Genomic DNA, 20959 nt, shown 5'->3' with positions numbered 1-20959 from the left:
TATGTGTATATTCAGATCTGAGTTTAAAGTGTAAACCTTGCCTTTGCCATGCATAGCCCTGTCTATGGGGTTATGCCATTTTCTTTCCAGGGAACTGCATCTATAAGTAATCAGACATTCAGGGCTACTTTCAGTTCACAGGAAATACGGAAACTAGAGGAATAAATTAAGCAACACCATGAGCAAGCAAACAGAAAAGTCCATAGGTGGGGCTATACTGGGTTCTTTATTTTTTTAAATTGAGATATAATTGACATAGAACACTGTGTAAGTTTAAGGTGTACAGCATGTTAGTTTGATATATTTATATACTGCAGTATGATTACCACTGCAGTATTAGCTAAGACCTCTGTCGTATCCTATAATTATTGTTTCTGTTTTGTGATGAGAACCATTAAGATCTGGTTTCTAAGCAACTTTGATTCGTTTATAAAGCAGTAAACAAAGGAGACAGGTTTAGTGGGGGAGGGAAGATTGATTGGTCTGGCAAATATATATAAGAAAGTTAAGAGACATAGCAACCAAATGTAATGTATGAACTTGGAAATATGATTGAAATAAGCCATCTGTAAAAAGGCATTTTGGAGACAAGCAGGAAAATTGAATATAGATAGATATTTGATAATACTGTGGTATACTGTTAAACCTGTTAGGTTTGACAATGGCATTGTGAGTATATAAAACAGTGGTTCTCATTGTGTGGCCTTGGACTGGTGTCTGTCAGCAGCATCACCCAGGAATAGGTTAGAAATGGAAATCCTCAGCACTGCTCCCAACTGAGTAAATAAGGAACTCTGGGGAGTGGGGCCCTGGAAAGCTCTGAGAATCACTGGTATAAGACAAATATGCATTTTTCTAAAGGAGATACATACTGGGGTGTGCAGGACTGAAATGAAATTATGGAATAGTTTTATAATATTTGACTTAAAATAGGTTAAAGGTTTGATGAAGCAAGTGTGGCAACATCTTCATAATGGTTTTGTCAGGGGTCGTGTGTTTATGTGGCTGCATTATTTGGTTCTCTACTTTTGTGTATATTTGGGAATATTCATTAGGAAAACTTTTGGAGACCTTACAACACACACACACACACACTCATGGAGGAATGTGAGAAAACAAACAAAAACTTGGTTTTAAATTTTTTAAAAGCTTCCAGTTTACCCAGCGCAAACTGGCTTTTAGTCTTGACTTGGCCACTGATCACTTTGCTGGGTGGTCTCAATAATTCAGTTTCCCAGGAATCTCATCAAACAGGCTCAGTATATGATCTGCTGTGAAGGCCCTCCCAAGCCTGCTGTTCTTAATTCTCTGAGCATTCAGGTGAGCAGTCGGACTCCTCAGTGTTTCTCAGGGCTGCACTGGGCTCCAGGGTGAGCTGTCTCTTCCTGCCCACCCTCCTCCCACGCACTCCCTTTCCTCTGGTTTCCATCCACTTGCCATGTCAGAGGACAGCGACGTTCTCTGGGATGACAGAAGCCCACCCTCTGACAGAGTAGATGAGGTGTGGAATTTCATGAAGAAGATCTCTGGGGACTTGCAGTGGCAGGTGCCCTTCAATCTAGGTCAGAGATGGCACAGGCCCAGAGCAGAGCTGGGACCTGCACTCCTAGCATTGGGCCTGAGCCCCTTCTCTTGCCTCCCCAACTGCTGTGGCTGTCACCTCCTCGTGCAGGGGCCACTTAGCCATAGTGAGGTAAACTCTGAGTGGATTTGGGAGCCCTAATTCATAGCTCTTATACTTCGAGAGCTCTGGGGATTAGAATATCAAAGCCATGTTCCCAGTTTGACAGACAGAAGTGGTGTCCTCACTGCGAGGTGGAGTCAGGTTACCCAGTAAACCATGAAAATGCAGAATTGCCAGGCAGATTCAAGGTCCTGTGTCCACTTGGGAGCTTGAGACAAGAGGAAGGCAGGAGGGAGGCTCTGGGTGGGAGGGTGGGGCACATGGGTTGATCTTGGGGAGGGGGTGGTAAAGGAGGGAGTGAGGGGAACATAGGAGCCTAATGTGTGCACAGGAGTGAGGGGAACATAGGAGCCTAATGTGTGCACAGGCTGCACGTTGCATTGGCAAGACGGAGGAGGACTGAAACAAGAGTAGCTCACGGGGAGAGGGAGCAACAGCTGCAGGGTCCACCGCCAGCCGAAGGTGATACATCCTCTGCCTCCTCCCCTTTAGACTGATTACCTGATAGAAACCCAAGTCCACAGTGCGAGTGATCAATAGATCATGTTCCCACCAGCTGAGCCATTCCTGGAGGTCTTTTCCCAGTATTGGCTTTTGCTTATTTTCTCTTCTCATGTTCCTCCATCCCTTTCATTTTCCTCTCATGGTCTTGGCCCTTCCTGGGCCATAGCAAATGGAACATGGACACTGGCTGAAAACAACGGTAACTGCAACAATAGTTTGGTTGAAAACTTAAGCACCAGCAGCTTCCCTGGTGGCACAGAGGGTAAAGAATCTGCCTACAATTCAGGAGACCCAGGTTCAATCCCTGGATGAGAAAGATCCCCTGGAGAAGGGAATGGCAAGAATGGAATCCTTGCCTGGAGAAATCCATGGACAGAGGAGCCTGGCTGGCTACAGTCCATGGGGTCACAAAGAGTCAGACATGACTGAGTGACTAATACTACTCAGCACCAACCACTGAACTGGATGCTTGATAAATATTACTTTTAATTCAAGCCACAATATCTACAGTAGCTGTTATCCCCATTTTACAGGTGAGGGACAGAAAGTCAGAGAAGGGAAGCCAATTAGAGTCACTCAGCCAGAAAGTGGCAGAACTCAGAGTTAAACCCAGATCTGACTGGCTGCCACTGTTGTCCCTCATCAGCCTCTCTCCTTTCTGGCCCTTCTGTCACTGGTGGCAGGGAAGGGAGTGGGAAACTGCAACCAGCACACTAGGGCAAGCTCCTGAGTGGGCCATGTGGTGGTGGTGGTTGGGGGGGGTCCTTTAAGAGGCTGCGGTACTGGGGCTCTGCTACTTTCCTGAAGACCTTGATCACGTGGAGAAGTCACCCCCAGTGTAAAGAAATGTGCGAGCATCTCACATGGTACGTGGGAAGGAAATGCTTTGTCTACCCTTAGTGAAGTGAAGTGAAGTGAAGTCACTCATTCGTGTCTAACTCTTTGCAACCCCATGGACTGTAGCCTACCAAGCTCCTCCATCCATGGGAATTTCCAGGCAAGAGTACTAGAGTGGGTTGCTATTTAGGGACATTAATTTCTGGAGTGGACTATGACCAAAAATCAGAATTTCCTCTGATTCTGATTCTCTGATTCCTCTGATTCTTTCCTTTCCTGGGAAGAAATATTGGATGCTAGGACAGTAAACATTGTCCTTGGGCTCATGAACCGAGGACTTTCCTGATTGGTGCCATACTCAGTCTTTGGGACCAATATTAGTTCAGAATCATGTTGGTTTCTTTTTTCTTCTTTGAAATGTGGAGCTATCCCTTCTCATTCAAAATGAGCAGAGAGAAAGAAGATAGAATTCTGGAATGCTTCTGAAACTCCTACCCTGCCTGTCTCTGCCTCTCACCCGAAAGAGGGAAGCAACTTCGGTGCAGGGTGGTGGTGACGGTGAAGGGGCTCACTGCAGCAGAGAAGGCAAGGGTGGAATCGGCTAAAGAGAGCTGAGAACAAGAACCACCAACTGCAGTCACCTCTGTGGGTACACGTGATTGCTTACACAGAATGTCCATGTGCGTTATTGTCAGAACCTCATAAAAGCCCCCATGAAATGGGTGGATACATTTTTGTCTTTTCTTGGTTTAAATCATTTTTTTTTCCTACTTTGTCCCAGAAAAGATTTAAGGGAGTTGCATTCAGTGTAGCAGATAAACTACATTTAGCATAGATGTGAAGAATCAGAGCGAAAGCACTTTTTTGATAGAATTGTATGCTCCTTCCCAAATTTTGAATCCGAAACAGTGTGGAACCCTTAACATGACCCTTGCTCTATTTTCAGAAGGAAATAACTATAAAATTGTTCATCAAAGAAATCAATTGCTTAGACACGTTCATCCTAAAATTTCACCGTATACAATTAGGAAGCAGCAGTTTACGATCTATTCCAGAGACTGAGAAGTGGGTAATTTTTATTCCTATTTGAAATGATTCCCAAACCCTTCCATCTTGGTTTATGCTCATGCTTCTGTCCTCGTCTATGTGGATGCACATTATGTGTGCATAAAATGTGTATTTTTTGTACATTCCCAAGAGATTTCAACCTCTTCAAGACTATGTGCTTGTGGTGTGATTCCTGACAGTCCTGTTCCCGAAGCAGGGAGTTTCTTCTCCCTTTGAATGAGGATGGAACTGGGACTCAGAGAGGGTAACTTGCTACGTAAATGGTACAGAGAAGACTTGGTGTTGAATCACCTGTCCTCCCGCTTCACCACATTGCTATGTCCCTTGTTGGCCATGGGCCCATCTTCTCTCAACTGCGACGGTGAACACGGCTCTGTCGCTGTGGTAGTTTGTATTTATATCTGGGAGGCACTCAAAAATCATTTGTTCACTCAACAATATTGATTAAATACTATCATGGATTCATCACTGTTCTAGGTAATGTGGACATAGCAGTGGACAAAAACAGACCAAAATTAAAAGCTAATTCCAGTTCTTATAGAGCTTGTATCCATCCTACAAAGGTGAGGACCCGAATATAAGTCATCAGTAAATTCTGTCCTATGTTTGCAGGGCCTGCGTGTGATGGGCAAAAACGAGGCACCTCAGGCAGTTATAGAGCCCAAGTCAGCTCCCTGTTTTTATGGTCCATAGCAGAGGAACTTAGTATCGGTATATAAAGCACCATGAAAATTCTGTCCAGTTTTAAGTAATATAGACTATTGCATCACTCTGGGAAGATAAACTAACTGATTGCAATACTGTTGCATGGAGAGAGTCACTTCTTACTGCAGCTAAGCTTTTCAGCTTCTCAGCTGCACTCACCTCTGCCAAGAGGCCTCCTTGTTCCTCAGGGAATTGCTTTCTCATATTTCAGAAGGACAGTGCAGGCTTGTATCAGGTGTGAAAAGAGTCTTTCCTGCTTGATGCCAAGGAGAAGAGGCACCAGGGAAGGCCGACAGACAGAGCACGCATTCTCCTCCCTAACTGGGTTATTCTTTGCTCTGCTTATCTTCCAATGAGATCTTCCTACTGCTGTTTGGTTTGTACCAACATTTAAAATCAATATTCTGATTTTTCAAGGACACATCCCTACAAAAGAGGACTTAAGGAAACAGGGGCAATTCTGAAAATTCTCAAAACTTGACACTGGCCTTTAGAAATGAAAAGTATATTGAGAAACTTCTAGGACAGGGTCCTCAAATAGTAAGTAGTTTCTTTAACATCTAAAGCGCTTATTGGTCTTGGTGTGTATGGGTCAAATAGCACATTGTTTGGATTTTAATACTTAAAAAAATTCCTTGGGAAAAGTTGGGGGGGTGGCAGAATTAGCAGTTTGGAATTAGCAGTTTGGAATTGACATATATATACTACTATATATAAAATAGATAATCAACAAGGACCTACTGTATAGCACAGGGAACTCTGTTCGATACTCTGTAATAACTTATATGGGAAAAGATTCTGAAAAATAATAGATACGTTTATCAGTTCAGTTCAGTTCAGTCGCTCAGTCATGTCCGACTCTTTGCGTTTATCAGTATAACTTAATCACTTTGCTATACACCTGAAACTAACACAACATTGTAAATCAACTATACTCCAATGTAAAATAAAAACTAAATTTAAAAAATTCTTTAAGGGATCAAAAAGAAGAGGGGGGAGCATCAGAAGGTAATTTGAAGGTAAAAACTTAGCAAGCAAGATATTTCAAATGCATAGGCTACCTTTATTTTAGTGTAAAACCTTGTGACTCAAATGTGTTTCCTTTCTAAGGTGTTTTTAGGACAAGCAGGATAACTGAATGTCAGAGGGTTAAGCAGTTCTTCCAGGGTCACAGTTTCCATTTTCCTTTCAGCGTGCTTCCACTTGACCTTGTGGCCAACAGTCCAGTAGTTGGTCATGAAGCTTTCTCCAGCCACTGCTGTTTTCCCTCATGTCCTCAGTGGATCCCAAAAACATGGATGAGAGTAGCCAGGTGCATGGTAGGCTGCTGAGGCTGCTAGAGAACTTGTTTAGTAACTGCACGTGTATGGCAAGCACACTCTTTTTATATTATTTATTGCATGGTTTGGGGTGCTGTGAGCTGGAACTCCTAGGTCAGTACTACCCTTTCCCTCTGCTTCCAGAGCCATATTCAGGCCACCCAGGCATCTTTACCATTGTTTGATTTCAACTCTTCTTCTAAACTTTGTGTCAATTCCTACAATCCCATTTAAAATGAATAGAGTTAGTGATCTGGTTTGATAATTTATTCAGTTCAGTTCAGTCGTTCAGTCATGTCTGACTCTTTGCGACCCCATGGACTGTGGCATGCCAGGCTTTCCTGTCCATCACCAACTCCCAGAGTTTACTCAAACTCATGTCCATTGAGTCGGTGATGCCATACAACCATCTCATCCTCTATTGACCCCTTCTCCTCCCGCCTTCAATCTTTCCCAGCATCAGGGTCTTTTCAAATGAGTAAATTCTTTGCATCAGGTGGCCAAAGTATTGGAGTTTCAGCTTCAGCATCAGTCCTTCCAATGAATAGTCAAGACTGATCTCCTTTAGGATGGACTGGTTGGCTCTCCTTGCTGTCCAAGGGACTCTCAAGAGTCTTCTCCAACACCACAGTTCAAAAGCATCAGTTCTTTGGTGCTCAGCTTTCTTTAGAGTGCAACTCTCACATCCATACAGGACCACTGGAAAAACCATAGCCTTGACTAGATGGACCTTTGTTGGCAAAGTAATGTTTCTGCTTTTTAATATGCTGTCTAGGTGGGTCATAACTTTTCTTCCAAGGATAATTTATTAGGTCTACATAATTATTCACAGGGGCTTCCCAGGTGGCTCAGTGGGTAAAGTATCCTGTAGTGCAGGAGAGACAGGAGACTTGGGTTAGATTCCTGGGTGAGAAGATCCCCTAGAGGAAGGCATGGCAACCCACTCCAGTATTCTTGCCTGGAGAATCCCATGGACAAAGGAGTCTGGAGAACTACAGTCCATAGTGTTACAAAGAGTTGGACAAGACTGAAGTGACTGAGTATGCAAGCACACAATCATTCACAGAAAGCAGTGGCTTCCTTGCTGTTTTGTAGCATGGCTTATATAAGCTCTGGGATTTGATGGTAGTGCCTTGGACTCATGTCTTGTCCACTGTACAGGTTGGAAGGAAGCGTATTTGCTTGAGCTCTTCTGAGCTCTAAACAAGAAGTTTGATGTATTTATTCTTAGCTATACTTATTATAAAACAAGTGGAAGGTTAATGGCTCCGTCCTTTATCCAAAGATGTATAAACACACCCCCATGGCTTCAGGATCCTTTGAAGAAAGTATCAGTGCCCAGTTATCATTACTCATAATTATAGAAACTTGCAGGTTGAGAAGCTATAATCTTCCTACTGAGATCATCTAGCTTCATCCTTATGCCAAAGACAGGACTCCAGAGAGATGAAGTGACTTTCCTATGGTCAAGTAGCTAGTTCCCAGACTCAGGATTAGGATGGGGTCTTCAGCATTCCGGTGAATGCATTTTTCCTCTATTTCTTGAATCCTGTTTGTGCTCTTTCACCTGCTTATGTACAGTTATAGACATTATGGGTTCATACTGTGAGAGACTCCTTTAGAGATCATCTCTTCTAACTCTTTCACACGAGGGCAGGGGAGCCCAGAGACTTTTACATGTCTTGCTTAGCATCACAGAGATTGTAGGTGCTAGAATGGGAACTAGAGACCAGCTCCTCTGACTCCCAGCCCAGGGCTCTTTCAACCAATACCTTGCTTCTTCACTGATGGCTGCACCTTGGAGAATGTTTCAACTCCGAGACCTCCATGAACTCAGTCATGCAGTCGTCTGTTCTTGTGAGTTGAACTGTTGAAGAGCACAGGATAACAATGGTGCAGAGTTAGAGTTGTTGCCTTCAGTTCCTTCTGTGATTCTGTTGGTTTTTGTCACGTCTTTCTCTTGTGCAGAGGTGAGGGTAGTGCATTGGATGTTTATACTGGAGAATTCTGTGATCCTTTCCCAACTGTATGTGTGTCTTAGTGTTTTGTCCAGTAGAGGGGGGTGTGTGCTCACAGACTAGCCCCTTGGGCTACTCCAGGTTGGATTATTGTGGAAACACCTAGAGGGTGTAGTGTAGGAGCTGCAGATCTGGGCAAGACATCATGTGGGAGGAGGTGGAGACAGTGATGGAAGAACTGGGAGTTAGCGAAGGAAATTAAAGGGATCCCTAGAAAATAGCTCTCCAGGGCCCCAGAAGTTCTTTTTATGATAATACCACCAGGAAGAATGATGAACTGAGAAGCTCCCGGTTTGGATATTCCCGTTGCCAAGTTATCCTCTGCTCTTAGGTATGGTGAGTACCCTGGGAGTAATGTGTGTGTCTCATGCTCGTTCTGGTCTACGGCTCCTTTTCCAAATGATACAATGAGGCTGCCTTAGGCGGAGATAGAAGATCTCCTTTGGACACCCAGTTGGACACAGGCAGCTTCTGCACCCCTGAAGCCTATGAGCTGAGGCCTGAGGAAGACCAGCTGATTCCTTCATGCTTAGTAAAGATGGTAGATGGCCATGGGTCAAGATAGAATCTCAAGAAAAAAAGATGAACACTACCGTCTTCCTTTAAATTTCTGCCTATTTATTACCGGTTATCACTGGTTATGATGATCCCATCATAAAGTGAAAAGGAAATAGAACTATGTAGCATGAAACTATTGGAGAAGGAAATGGCAACCGACTCCAGTGTTCTTGCCTGGAGAATCCCAGGGACTGGGGAGCCTGGTGGGCTGCCGTCTATGGGGTCGCACAGAGTCGGACACGACTAAAGCGACTTAGCAGCAGCAGCCGCAGCATGAAACTGTTCTCAGGCCCCTGTTGCTTTTATGTTTGTTGCCCCCATTTTCGTTCACTGCCTCTCAAAAGACAAGCAGTAATTTTTTTAAAAAACCTGCTTTGATATAAAAAAAAAACAACAAACTATGAGACACCTACTTCTCTTGAACAGAGTATGGAAGAGCAGGAAGGAGACTGTCATCTTAGCTGGAGAAGCTGAAGCTGTGGAATAATTTTGGAGAAGTGTCGTTTTATTGAAAATATTCAGCTGCTCACGTTTTGGGCTATCAGAATTGAAAAAAGTATTTACAGCCAGGAGAGAAAGAGGGAGAGAAAGGTAGAAAAGGAAGGAGGGGAAGTTTGAAAGTTAGAGAGGTAGTGGTGGTGGGGAAGAAAAAAAAGAAAAAGGAAACTCTAGACGTCCTTCTTCTGACCCAGCTATGGAAAATGTGATTGCAGGTCCTTGCCTCCGGGGTCTGGACGATGGCCCTGGATGCCAGAGGCAATCACAGGGCACTTCTGGGGTCCTGGATGTCCTTACCTCCATTATTTCTTTCTGAGAGGGTCTGTGAAAATCTTGATAGCATGCTACATCTGATCAGATCAGTATCTTTCTCCTGGGACCTGAAAGAGCTTTTCTCACATCTATTTAAATAACACTTAGCATTACAGTAGAGGTGTTTCTGTCACTTGAAGCTGGATTACCCCCAGGGGGCTTTTACCTATTAAATGTTGACTGCATCTTCCCCTTTTGTCCATGCTCTGACCTGCCAACCTTCATGGTTTTCCTGATGACCTGTCTTTTCTGGCCACTCAGGCTTTGAGGAGGTGACTTACAATGACTTATCATCTGCCTATATAACACTCACATTGGTCGTGTGTCTGTGGAGAGTATTTCCTGGGGTTGGCACTTGTGTATTCCATTCACAGACTATGAGAATTTGTATGGAATATATGTGACCGCTGCCCCATAAAAGTCTACCTAATGTGGTCTGGGCCACACTGACACGCACTGAACAAATACATTGATGACCAGTTATGATTAGAGGTTTTTCAAAACCTATTTCCATCTTCAGCTGACATTGACTTGTTCAGAAACAGCACCATCTAAGTCAGTAAAAATAATAACCCTCCTCATCCTCATTTTGCTATAGCTTTTTGTAGTTTGCAGTGTACTTTCCCGCACACCTGATTTCATCTTCCCACCCACCCTGTGATGGCCCCTGCAATTATTATTTGCCTTAAAGGTGAAGAAATTGAGGCCCAGAATTTAAGCAAATTCCTTTGAGAAATATGGCTAGTAAGAGATGGAACCAAAATTTGGATCTAGGTTTTCTCAGTACAAGTGTAAGCTTTTAAACTGATAACAGTTTGTTGATGTACGATAGAGCTAATGTGGGTAGTTTGGTTCTAATAGTGTGGTTGAAAGAATCAGATAATTTCCCAAGCCTTCTGGAAAAAAATATTGCTTTTCTCTCATTAAAAAATGTATGAGTGTGTATATATCTATAACTATAGTAATTATATTTATAATTCTAGAAAACTTTGGAAACATAGAAATTATTTTAAAAATGGATAATTAAAGCTGCATCAATTTTGTAAGTAAGCCTGTAGTAGCCACTTAATATTTTGAACTTTTAAAACTGCATATCTAGTGCTCGCTTCGGCAGCACATATACTAAAATTGGAACGATACAGAGAAGATTAGCATGGCCCCTGCGCAAGGATGACACGCAAATTCGTGAAGCATTCCATATTTAAAAAATAAAATAAAACTGCATATCTATGGTAACAAAATTATGAGTTTATATTGTATCACAACATTTTCCCATGCGATTAAATATTCTTAAGATCAACTTTAATATTTGCATATATTTCATTGAATAAATTCACCATAATTTTTTCAACAAAATTCACATTTTCTTTAGGTTGAAATAAACTATACAAAATTGATTTTCTTCACCATAATTTTTTAAATTACTCTTTTCTTAAGTTCTTAAGTTGTGTCACCCTTTACTATCAGAGACCAGTGCACCACACAACTCATCTAAAATTTTGTTTCCATTTCAAATACTTTCATAAAGCCCATTCCCGGACCCAAGTATTTAAAGGGCATATATGTTTAGTTTTTGAGGTAGAAACAAAATACTAGCAGAGCAGGAGCTGATTGGCGTAAGAGGAAGGTTTTCTGAATTTGGAGGAATTGCAATCAAGAATAGAAAGATTTTTGGTCAATGGAAAGTGGAGGCTCTTCTTTGACATCACCTTCTTTAAAGTCTTGCTGCCCCATCCTAACTCCGGGAGATAGTGGAGGATAGAGGAGCCTGGTGTGCTTCAGTCCATGGGGTCACAAATAGTCAGAGAGCACTTAACAACTGAACAACAACATACACACCGCATATCAGATTATAGGAGCGTCTCACGTGCCCCTGGCACTCGGCACCTGCTCTTGTTGTAGTGCTTACTTGGCTCTGTTCATTTTAATTGTTTGCTTCTGAGAAGCCCCTACAAGACTGCACACTCTTGAGAGTGGGGACCCTGTCTTACTTATTGTAGCGTTCTTGCACGGGCACAGTGTATGGCACATCGCGGGAACTTGTGTTAGTCTGCGTCAGGAGCCGTAACAAAATGCCGCAGGCTGTGTGGCTTAAGCAGCAGACAGTTTCTTCTCGCAGTTCTGGAGGCTGGAAGCCAAGATCAAGGTGCTGGCAGGAGTGATGTCCTCAGGGCTCTCTCCTCGGCTTGCAGATGCCTGCCGGGGTCCTGTTGCCTCTTTACATGGTCATCCCTCTGTGCCCCTGTGTGCCTCTAGTGTGTCCTTATCTCTTCTTATCAGAACACCAATCAGATTTGGTTAGGCCCCATGCCAATGACCTCTTTTAAACTTAATCCTCTCTTAAAGGTCCCATCTCTAAATACCATCCCATTTTGAGGCACAGGGCACAGGGGTGAAGGCTTCAACATACGAATTTAGAGAAGCATAATTCAGTCCCTTCCATTACTCTGTACATATGTTTATTGTAACATATTTGACATGCTTTGTAGATGCATAAGAAGATAACATTTACATTCCAGCATCCTACCTTCTGGATGCTAGTCAACTCCTGTCTGGCCAGAGGTAGGAACAGAGGCAGCCTGGTATGTTACAGAAAGTGCTAGACTAGAAGTCAGAGACCTGAATCTGCATCCTGGTCCTGCCAGCTCCCAGCTGTATGACCTTAACCGCCCCGAGCATCAGTCTCCCCATCTGGAAACTGGGATAATAACGCCTACTGCAGTAGACCATTGAGAGACTAGATGAGGTCATGCACGTGGGAGTGCCTAGAATATCGCATGCCACGAAGTAGACCTAAGAAAGTGTCGATTTGACCTAACAGTTGAAAGGTATGTTGGAAACAAGAAGTATTTCCATTTAGTCGTGAGGTGTGGCACAGATACTGAGAAATCTCTGACAGTTACTGAGTTTTCTAAAATAGAGTTGCAGTGATCTCACCATGGTTATTCATACACACTGCTACTCCAGCTTTACATTTATTTCAGCTCAGTTAAGATGTTTTATCTTTTATATCTTTGTAGTGTTAAGTCACTCAGTCATGTCTGACTCTTTGAGACCCATGCACTGTAGCCTGCCAGGCTCCTCTGTCCATGGAATTCCCCAGGCAAGAATACTGGAGTGGGGATCTCCAGGGGATCTTCTCAACCCAGGGATCAAACCCAGGGATCGAACCCAGGTCTCCTGCACTGTAGGAAAATTCTTGACCATCTGAGCCGCCAGGGAACAGTTCAGTTAAGATGAGTAGTTTACTAATCTTTTCTCATTTGAAAAAAAACGACAGATTATTTATGTGTAAAGCACTTATTTATGACTGACAGTTTCCAAACTTCACTAAGTAATCTCAATTCTTGCTCCAAAATTCTAGTAGCTCATTACACTGTGGTGTTGTCTAATTGCTGTTTTCACTGAGAGTTGTGTTACTCGAGCTTTAAAATATGTCCTTACATAAAATATGATGCCTTAGTGTAATGACCATGATGACTTCAGTGAGATGTTTTATAAATGGACTTTGAAATGTCACAGCAACATAAATTCTCCATTTAGGACGTGGAAAGAACATTTTCACTGATGAGCAAATGGAAGGCTGTGGGACTACAGACAGAGACTGGTGAATCTTTAGGGCCCTTCAAGAATCAATGGTCAAAAATCAGACCCCTCATTGCTGTCTTGTCTAAGCAATGGTCATGACCAGATTCTCCCTTGACCTACTTCTCATTGCCTGTCTCCGTGGTTGTTTGAAATTGTGGTCTTTATTTGTTCACTAATCTGCCCTTTACTCTCTTTTTCCAGGGCAAGTTGTTTGCTATCCTTGTTGCCCCATCCTACTTCCCTTATGCTTCTGTCTTGGTCCCATCACCGTGTCCTCCTCTTCCTTCTTCCTTCTGCCTCATTCCTGGATTCTGTTCCAACAAGCCTGCAGCCTCCATCTTTCCTTATTCCCTTTCTTCTGCCTCCAGACCTGCCTCCATGTCTGGGCATTCTGCCATCATCTGCTTCTCTCATTTTCTCTCTCTCTCCTGTCCTGTTGCTGCCTCTTCTCCTTTTCTCTCCAGCTCCTCCCCTCGAATGAGCAGAGGTGTGAGATCACTCCGCGGCACATCCTTTTTATCTTCAGGAGACCTGCGGAGAGGGTCTTGGAATTGTGGCACCTACTTCTCCGCAGACACTGCTAGTGGACCACTAGCATCACTATAATAAGACCTTTCTGAAATCATCTCCTGGGCTCGGCATAGCCTACATCCGAGGAGGAAGCTCCACAGCCCCAGTGGGGAGCTTGATCAAGTGAATGAGAAGGGAGTTTTGGTGGGAATGGAGCTGCGTTTGATTTGAAAATATTTTCATTTCCACTTTTATCCTGGTTGAGTCACTTTAGGATACTTGCAGATTTGGCTTCTATTTTAAAAGGTTCACAAGTGTTTGAAAAAATCTTTATTCCCTTTAATAGAGATGGTCACACTTGGATTTCATTTAGTAAGCAATAGTGATTTGTTTCATTATTTTGTTAACATATTTGGATTCACTTATTAACTCAGCTTATTAGTTGTTCTGGCCCCTCCCTTGAGACTGTGGTTTAAGTTGATGGTCCATGTGAGGACGGAATCACATTGTTAGGAGGTCTCAGGGTTTGGGTTGGACCCAGATGAGCATTGACCATGGCATTACTGAAAACAGTGGCTGTTTGTGGTTGGTTAATGATGGTCCAGCCAACCATTTGATACATTTTGAGACCATAGTCCCAAAGGAAAGCAGATCCAGCTTGACCTCCTATCTATTTGAGGGAATGTAAGAAATGAGAGTTGGACTGTGAAGAAAGCTGAGCACCGAAGAATTGATGCTTTTGAACTGTGGTGCTGGAGAAGATGCTTGAGAGTCCCTTGGACTGCAAGGAGATCCAACCAGTCCATTCTGAAGGAGATCAGCACTGGGTGTTCTGTGGAAGGAATGATGCTAAAGCTGAAACTCCAGTACTTTGGCCACCTCATGCGAAGAGTTGACTCATTGGAAAAGACTCTGATGCTGGGAGGGATTGGAGGCAGGAGGAAAAGGGGACGGCAGAGGCTGAGATGGCTGGATGGCATCACTGACTCGATGGACATGAGTTTGAGTGAACTCCGGGAGTTGGTGATGGACAGGGAGGCCTGGCGTGCTGTGATTCATGGGGTCACAAAGAGTTGGACACGACTGAGTGACTGAACTGAACTGAACTGAAGATGTCAAGTCTCCTCTTTGCCCCTTGTTGACAGGACTGTATTTTGCTTGCCTCTCCCCACCCAGCTCCTAATGCTCCACAAATCTTTTTACAACATGCGTCTTGGAATTTTCTTGAACTCCCACATGTAACCATGTAGGTAACCTCTCTGCAGAGTCAGCCAGTCACAGTTTTTCTTTGTCAGAAAAACCACTTTGCCTTTAATCAAGATGAAGTGTTTATCCCACTCTGCACTTACACAGCCAGTTATTTATGGGTATCAGTTTTCCTTCCCAAAGTTTCGGAGCCAGAGGACTCTCCAGGAAGGCGGACCCAGAAGAGTTCAGGTTTCACAGCCCTGCAAATTGGTGGTTGCAGTCATTTGTCTTCCTCCCTTTCCCTGGTCTCTGCTCCAACCTGCCTGCAGCCTACATGGCTCCTTTCTTGCCTTCCCTTCCTGTCTGCTGAACTGCCTCCAGTCTGGGCATGCTGCCAGGGTTTGCGGCTGTTTTTAGCCCATTTCCAGCTCTTCCCTTTCTGTCTCAGACCTGCTGCAGAATGAACAGAAGTGGTGTAAGAACCCTCAGCGAGATTCATGGACCTTTTTAATGAGTTTTAGAGGTTGATATATGATAACATTGAGTATAAGTAATATACATACTCAGTGAATAAGAGTAGATGTAGGGTAGATGTCCTGAAAGAACTCTGGACATTCTAGGCATCGACCCTTGATCATCTGTGCCCACCTTCCTTTCTAGCTTTATGTCACACTCACTTCCCTGGCGCAGACTGTGCCTCAAGGCTTCCTATTATTTGTGAATATTCTGTGCTGCTGTTCACACTGCCTGTCCATGGTACTCGTCTACTTCTCCATCCAAGTCTTGCCCATCGGTGAGGTGGAAGCCCCCACCCTGTCTCCTTCAAGGTGTTACTTCCTCGATCATTCTACCTCCTTGTCCTCCTCTGAATCTAGAACTGTTTATACAATATTTCTTCATGGTGCTTAATCACACCCAGTGTCTCTAATGAGGATGAGTGCTCCTTATGACCAGGGATAAACTCCTTTTAGTCGGCAGTTATTGCAGCAGCAGCTGCAAAAACATAACATTTACATGGTGTGTTATCATTTGTAAAGCCCTCTCATCTATGCTATCTAATTTGATTTTTCAGAATTGCACTGTGAGGTTGGTATTATTATTATTTTTGTCTTGTATACAGATCTTTACAAGCAGCTGTCCCAGCTTAGTGACTTATTGCAAAGGAGAGCCTTTTACCATGAATTATTAAAAAGAGATGGTTTTTAGGAAGAAATTTGGCATTTTTCAATGGGCTATATACATAACCGATCGATTGGACTTAGGAAGTTAAACATTTAAATGTTTAATTGTAATGAAACACTTCCTTGATAAACTCACATGAAGACAGCCTCAGCCACTAAACCTGTGGGAGCTTTAACAAAAATTTCACATATGAAGTTGGTTACTTGTCATCTAATGAACCCTGTTCTTACTTTTTAACTATAATTAATTAATTGCATATTTGCCTCTGACATGTAACAGCTTTTGGTACTGAACCTTTTTTCCAGACAGTTTTTTAGAGAAATTTTAGGTTCACATTAAAATCAAGGGGAAGATAGGTTTCTCATTAACTTGCTGCCCTCCCACATGTACCATCTCTTTCCCCACTGCCAGCATCCCCCACTGGAGGGGGACATTTGCTACAATTGATGAACCTACTCTGATACCTCATGATCACCCAGAATCCACAGATTACCTTAGTTCATGCTTGGTGGTGTACATTCTGTGGGTTTGCACACATGTATAATGATACATATCCATGATTAAAGTACCTTACAGAATAATTTTACTGCCCTAAAAATCTGATTTTTATGATGATCAGTTTGCCTCTAACATTTAACAGTGTTTCTTTAAAAAAATTTTTTTTAATTTTTGTACAATTTTAAAGGTTACTTTCCATTTACAGTTATTACAAACTATTGGCTATATTTCCCACATTAGATAATACATCTTTGAGCCTATCTTATACTCATTTGTTTTACTTATTTAAAATTTTTTATTTATTTAATTTTATCAAGAGCTGACTCATTGGAAAAGACCCTGATGCTGGGAAAGATTGAAGGCAGGAGGAGAAGGGGACAACAGAGGATGAGATGGTTGGATGGCATCACCGACTCGATGGACATGGGTTCGGGTGGACTCCGGGAGTTGGTGGTGGACAGGGAGGCCTGGTGTGCTGTGGTTCATGGGGTCACAAAGAGTCAGACACAACTGAACGACTGAACTATCTGGGCTGGGTCTTTGTTGCTGCGTGTAGGCTTTCTCTAGTTGCAGCGAGCAGGGGTTGCTCTGTAGTTGCCGTACGCAGGCTTCTCATTGCAGTGGCTTTTCCTGTTGCCAAGCACAGGCTGTAGGGTGCATGGGCTTCAATAGTTGAGGTGCATGGGCTCAGCAATTGTGGTGTATGGGTTTTGTTGTCCCATGGCATTTGGAATCTTCCAGGACTAGGGACTGAACCCATGTCCCTTGCATTGGCAGGTGGATTCTTAATGAACTTCACTGGACCACCAGGAAAGTCCCTCTTATACTCAATTAGCTATAATTTATATATTTAAATTCAAGAACTATTTGTTTGAACAGTAGACATTATTGATTTGTAAACCCCATTTGATATTTCCTTTGAATATTCATTTATATTTACAGTCCTAGTCTCTTGGTATTTACAATCCAGGAAGACTCTAACTTTCTTCATTTAGCACTAATCTTCAAGATTGGATTTTAAAAGAAAATTTCTTTCCCAAATGTAATAGCTAACAATTATTGACAACTGATTACATGTCAGATGCTTTCTATGTATTTCTAAAGCCTTCAGGAGCCTTTGAGAAAGGTTATTTATTGTTTCTATTTTATGAATGATAAAACTTAGGCTTAAGTTAACTTTCTTAAGCTGATTACCTATAGGTAGTCAATGTTGGATCATGGATTTAAATTTTACATTCCACCAAAGCATGCGACCTCCCTGGCTATAATCTTACTGTAGGGTGTCATACTGTCATGAGAATCCCATGGGCAGAGGAGCCTGGTGGTTGCCGAGTCAGACATGACTGAAGTGACTTAGCATGCACGCACACTGCTGTCATGCTGTTTTAGAAAGACAGTGATATAGGGAAACTTGGTCCCTTTAAATTATCTCAGAATCCTTTGATAGGGCAGAAGTGGGATTGAGAAGGCATTTGGTATATTCCAGCGATATAACCTCATTACATCACTTCTGATTTCAAAGTCAGAGCCTCAGTAGATGAGATAGGTACATAGGAACTCTAACAGTTTCCCTTGCTCCATTATTTGTTTCTCTTCCTCACCCCCTAAAAATCTAAGAAATAAAAACTAAGCCCACTTTTGTCCTTCTCTCTAGTACTGAATTGATATGGTGCAAAGACATAATGAGGGGGGCAGAAGAGTGCTGGTGAGTCCAGTGTCTGACTTATGGATGTTACTCCCTCACCCTCCAAACTTTGTGGATCAGTTTCTGAAAAGGGAAGCAACCATCTCAGATCTGTCTTTCAGAACCCAGATTATTAGACTAGATGCTAGTGGTGAAGAACCCACCTGCCAGTGCAGGAGATGTATGAGATTCAGGTTCCATTGCTGAGCCAGAAGGATCCCATGGAGGAGGACATAGCAAAACACTCCAGTATTCTTGCCTGGAGAATCTCATGAACGGAGGAGCCTTGCAGGCTACTGTCCATAAGGTCACAGTCAGACATGACTGAAGTGACTTAGTACACACAAGCAGATACTCTAAGAGTTAAGCACTATTTGTGTGTGTTGATGGTGAAGACCAAAGTCTTTATACTCCAGTGAGTCTCCACCCTGGCTACATAGTAGGTTCAGGGAGCTTTAAAGAATCCCAGTCAGCCCCAGGTGCCATGTCAGAAAGCCTCTGTACTGTGTCCTCGTGCCCCGTAGTGGGGCCATGGAAAGCATTGCTGATGTAGAAGCAAATGACGGAGGCGGTGAAGTGTGCAGAGAGGTGCCTTCATTGGTCGGAAGCCATGAGTGACACAGGGAAGCTGTAACAGCAAAGTCGGAAGCTGACTGACTCTGACTCCTGTCTGAGTGTAAGAACGTTTATGGTCAGCTTCAGTGTGCTTTCTCACACGGTATCCTTTGTCCATGTTTCCCCTTTGTCTAGTAATAGTACTCACTTTTCCTTTGTGGACCTACTTCTACTTTCTCATGTTATGTGGTAAGGACGAGGCTTATCTCCTGGATCTAGAATTTAGAGCAACATCTGGAAAGCATTTAGCTCAGTGTCTGGGTACAGTGTTGTTTAGTCATTCAGTCATGTCTGACTTTTTTGCAATCCAGTGGACTGTATCCTGCCAGGCTTCTCTGTCCATGGGATTTCCCAGGCAAGAATACTGGAGGGGATTGCCATTTCCTTTGCCCAGGGCATCCAGGGAATCTTCCTGAACCAGGGATTGAACCTGCATCTCCTGTATTGGCAGGCAGATTCTTTACCACTGAGCCAACTGGAAAGCTCCTGGTACATAGTGCATGCTAAATAAATAATTAGTTTCCTTTATTAGAATTAGAGAGCTTGTACCATGCCAATCTTTTACCATCCCTACATATAAGAAATATCAGCAATTTCCTGTCCTTTTAGATTATGTAGCAAAATTATGGCAGCAATTAGAACAAAGACTCTTCTTGACTCTTTGGAGAAGCATACTCAGAGTAGGACAGTCCAGTAGGGGTCAGTTTGGCATTTGTGGATTTGACAGAGACATTAAGATTGCACTCTCTCGTGTTGTGCATGTTGCTAGTGGCCATTAGATTTCAATATTGCTGGACTGTGCTTCCCCGGTGGCACAGTGGTAGAGACTGCTAATGCAGGAGATGCCAGGAGACCCGGGTTGAATCCCTGGGTTAGGAAGATTACCTGGGGTAAGAAATGGCAACCCCTTCCAGTATTCTTGCCTGGAAAATTCCATGGACAGGAGCACCTGGTGGACTACAGTCCATGGGGCTGCAAAGAGTCAGACATGACTGAGGGACTAAGCATGTGTACATATTGCTGGATTATTGAGCAGAACTATTTAGGTGATAACAGGATTTTGACCTAGTTGCTTAACCTGTTGTGTGTTATAAATTCAGGACACCTAGATGGCATGGAAGAAGTTTACTGTGAGATAAGCATTTAAAGAGTGAGCCTAATGTGTATATTCTAAAACCCATATGCATTTTATAAAACCTCTTCTGAACTACCTCACCTTCCCACTGTATAGTATGTACCTTTGGGGGAGAAATCTGTTAATAAATAACTACATTAAAACATCTTTTTTCTTCTCGAAGAGCACAATTACTTTTTTACTTGAACTTAGAGAATACAACAATATTTTAAGAAGGGAAGGAAACAAATAGAATTGGAATATGACAAGAATATTCATGTCTCAGCTTATTCACTTTTTTAATGAGAAGAGCTAAGGTTTTTTCAGAATCTTTTAGGCTTCAGATGACCAAAAACACTGTACTTCATTCTGTTGGCAAGACAGTTTTGTTTTGTTTTGTTTAGCTTCTCTGTGTTCAGTTCAGTTCAGTTCAGTTGCTCAGTCGTGTCCGACTCTGCGACCCCATGAATCGCAGCACACCAGGCCTCCCTGTCCATCACCATCTCCCGGAGTTCACTCAGACTCACGTCCATCGAGTCAGTGACACCATCCAGCCATCTCACCCTCTGTCGTCCCCTTCTCCTCCTGCCCCCAATCCCTCCCAGCATCAGAGTCTTTTCCAATGAGTCAACTCTTTGCATGAGGTGGCCAAAATACTGGAGCTTCAGCTTTAGCCTCATTCCTTCCAAAGAAATCCCAGGGCTAATCTCCTTCAGAAAGGCTTCTCTGTGTAGTTAGCTATAAAAGTTTCCAGGAACCCTTTACTGAACTTCCAGAATGTTAATTTTTCTTTTCTTTTCTTTTTTGCCTGTTTTGTTCACCTGACTCTACTGTCTGCTCCTTTAAAGCAGAAATTGTATCTTACTCACGCTGTTTGCTTGCAGTCCATATTTAGTAAGTAAATAAATAAATGAACTAACAGGAAAAAAGTGATGGTGACCTAGTTATGTTTTAGATTTTTCTTGTGGCTCTAAGTCTATTGATTTCTTTTCCTTCATCAGTTTTTAAAATAGAAATCCCTGTCGACTATGTACTTTATTGGGAAGTAAGATAACAGACAGGATATCTATGTGGAAA

At 42.9% G+C, this 20959-nt stretch overlaps 1 protein-coding gene and 1 non-coding gene across 2 annotated transcripts in view; both read left to right on the top strand.

Annotated features, from left to right (window-relative positions):
- FMN1 (formin 1) overlaps positions 1-20959 on the top strand; it is a 434454-nt gene that overhangs the window by 37778 nt on the left and 375717 nt on the right. The window lies entirely within an intron of this gene.
- On the top strand, positions 10602-10708 carry LOC138074636 (U6 spliceosomal RNA). Its single transcript, XR_011144468.1, has one exon. It is a non-coding gene; the product is annotated as a U6 spliceosomal RNA (small nuclear RNA).

This window comes from Capricornis sumatraensis, chromosome 2 (genome assembly GCF_032405125.1).
Source record: "Capricornis sumatraensis isolate serow.1 chromosome 2, serow.2, whole genome shotgun sequence".
NCBI lineage: Eukaryota > Metazoa > Chordata > Mammalia > Artiodactyla > Bovidae > Capricornis > Capricornis sumatraensis.
The sequence above is the reverse complement of the archived record's forward strand: the minus strand, read 5'-3'. Positions and strand labels throughout refer to the sequence as shown.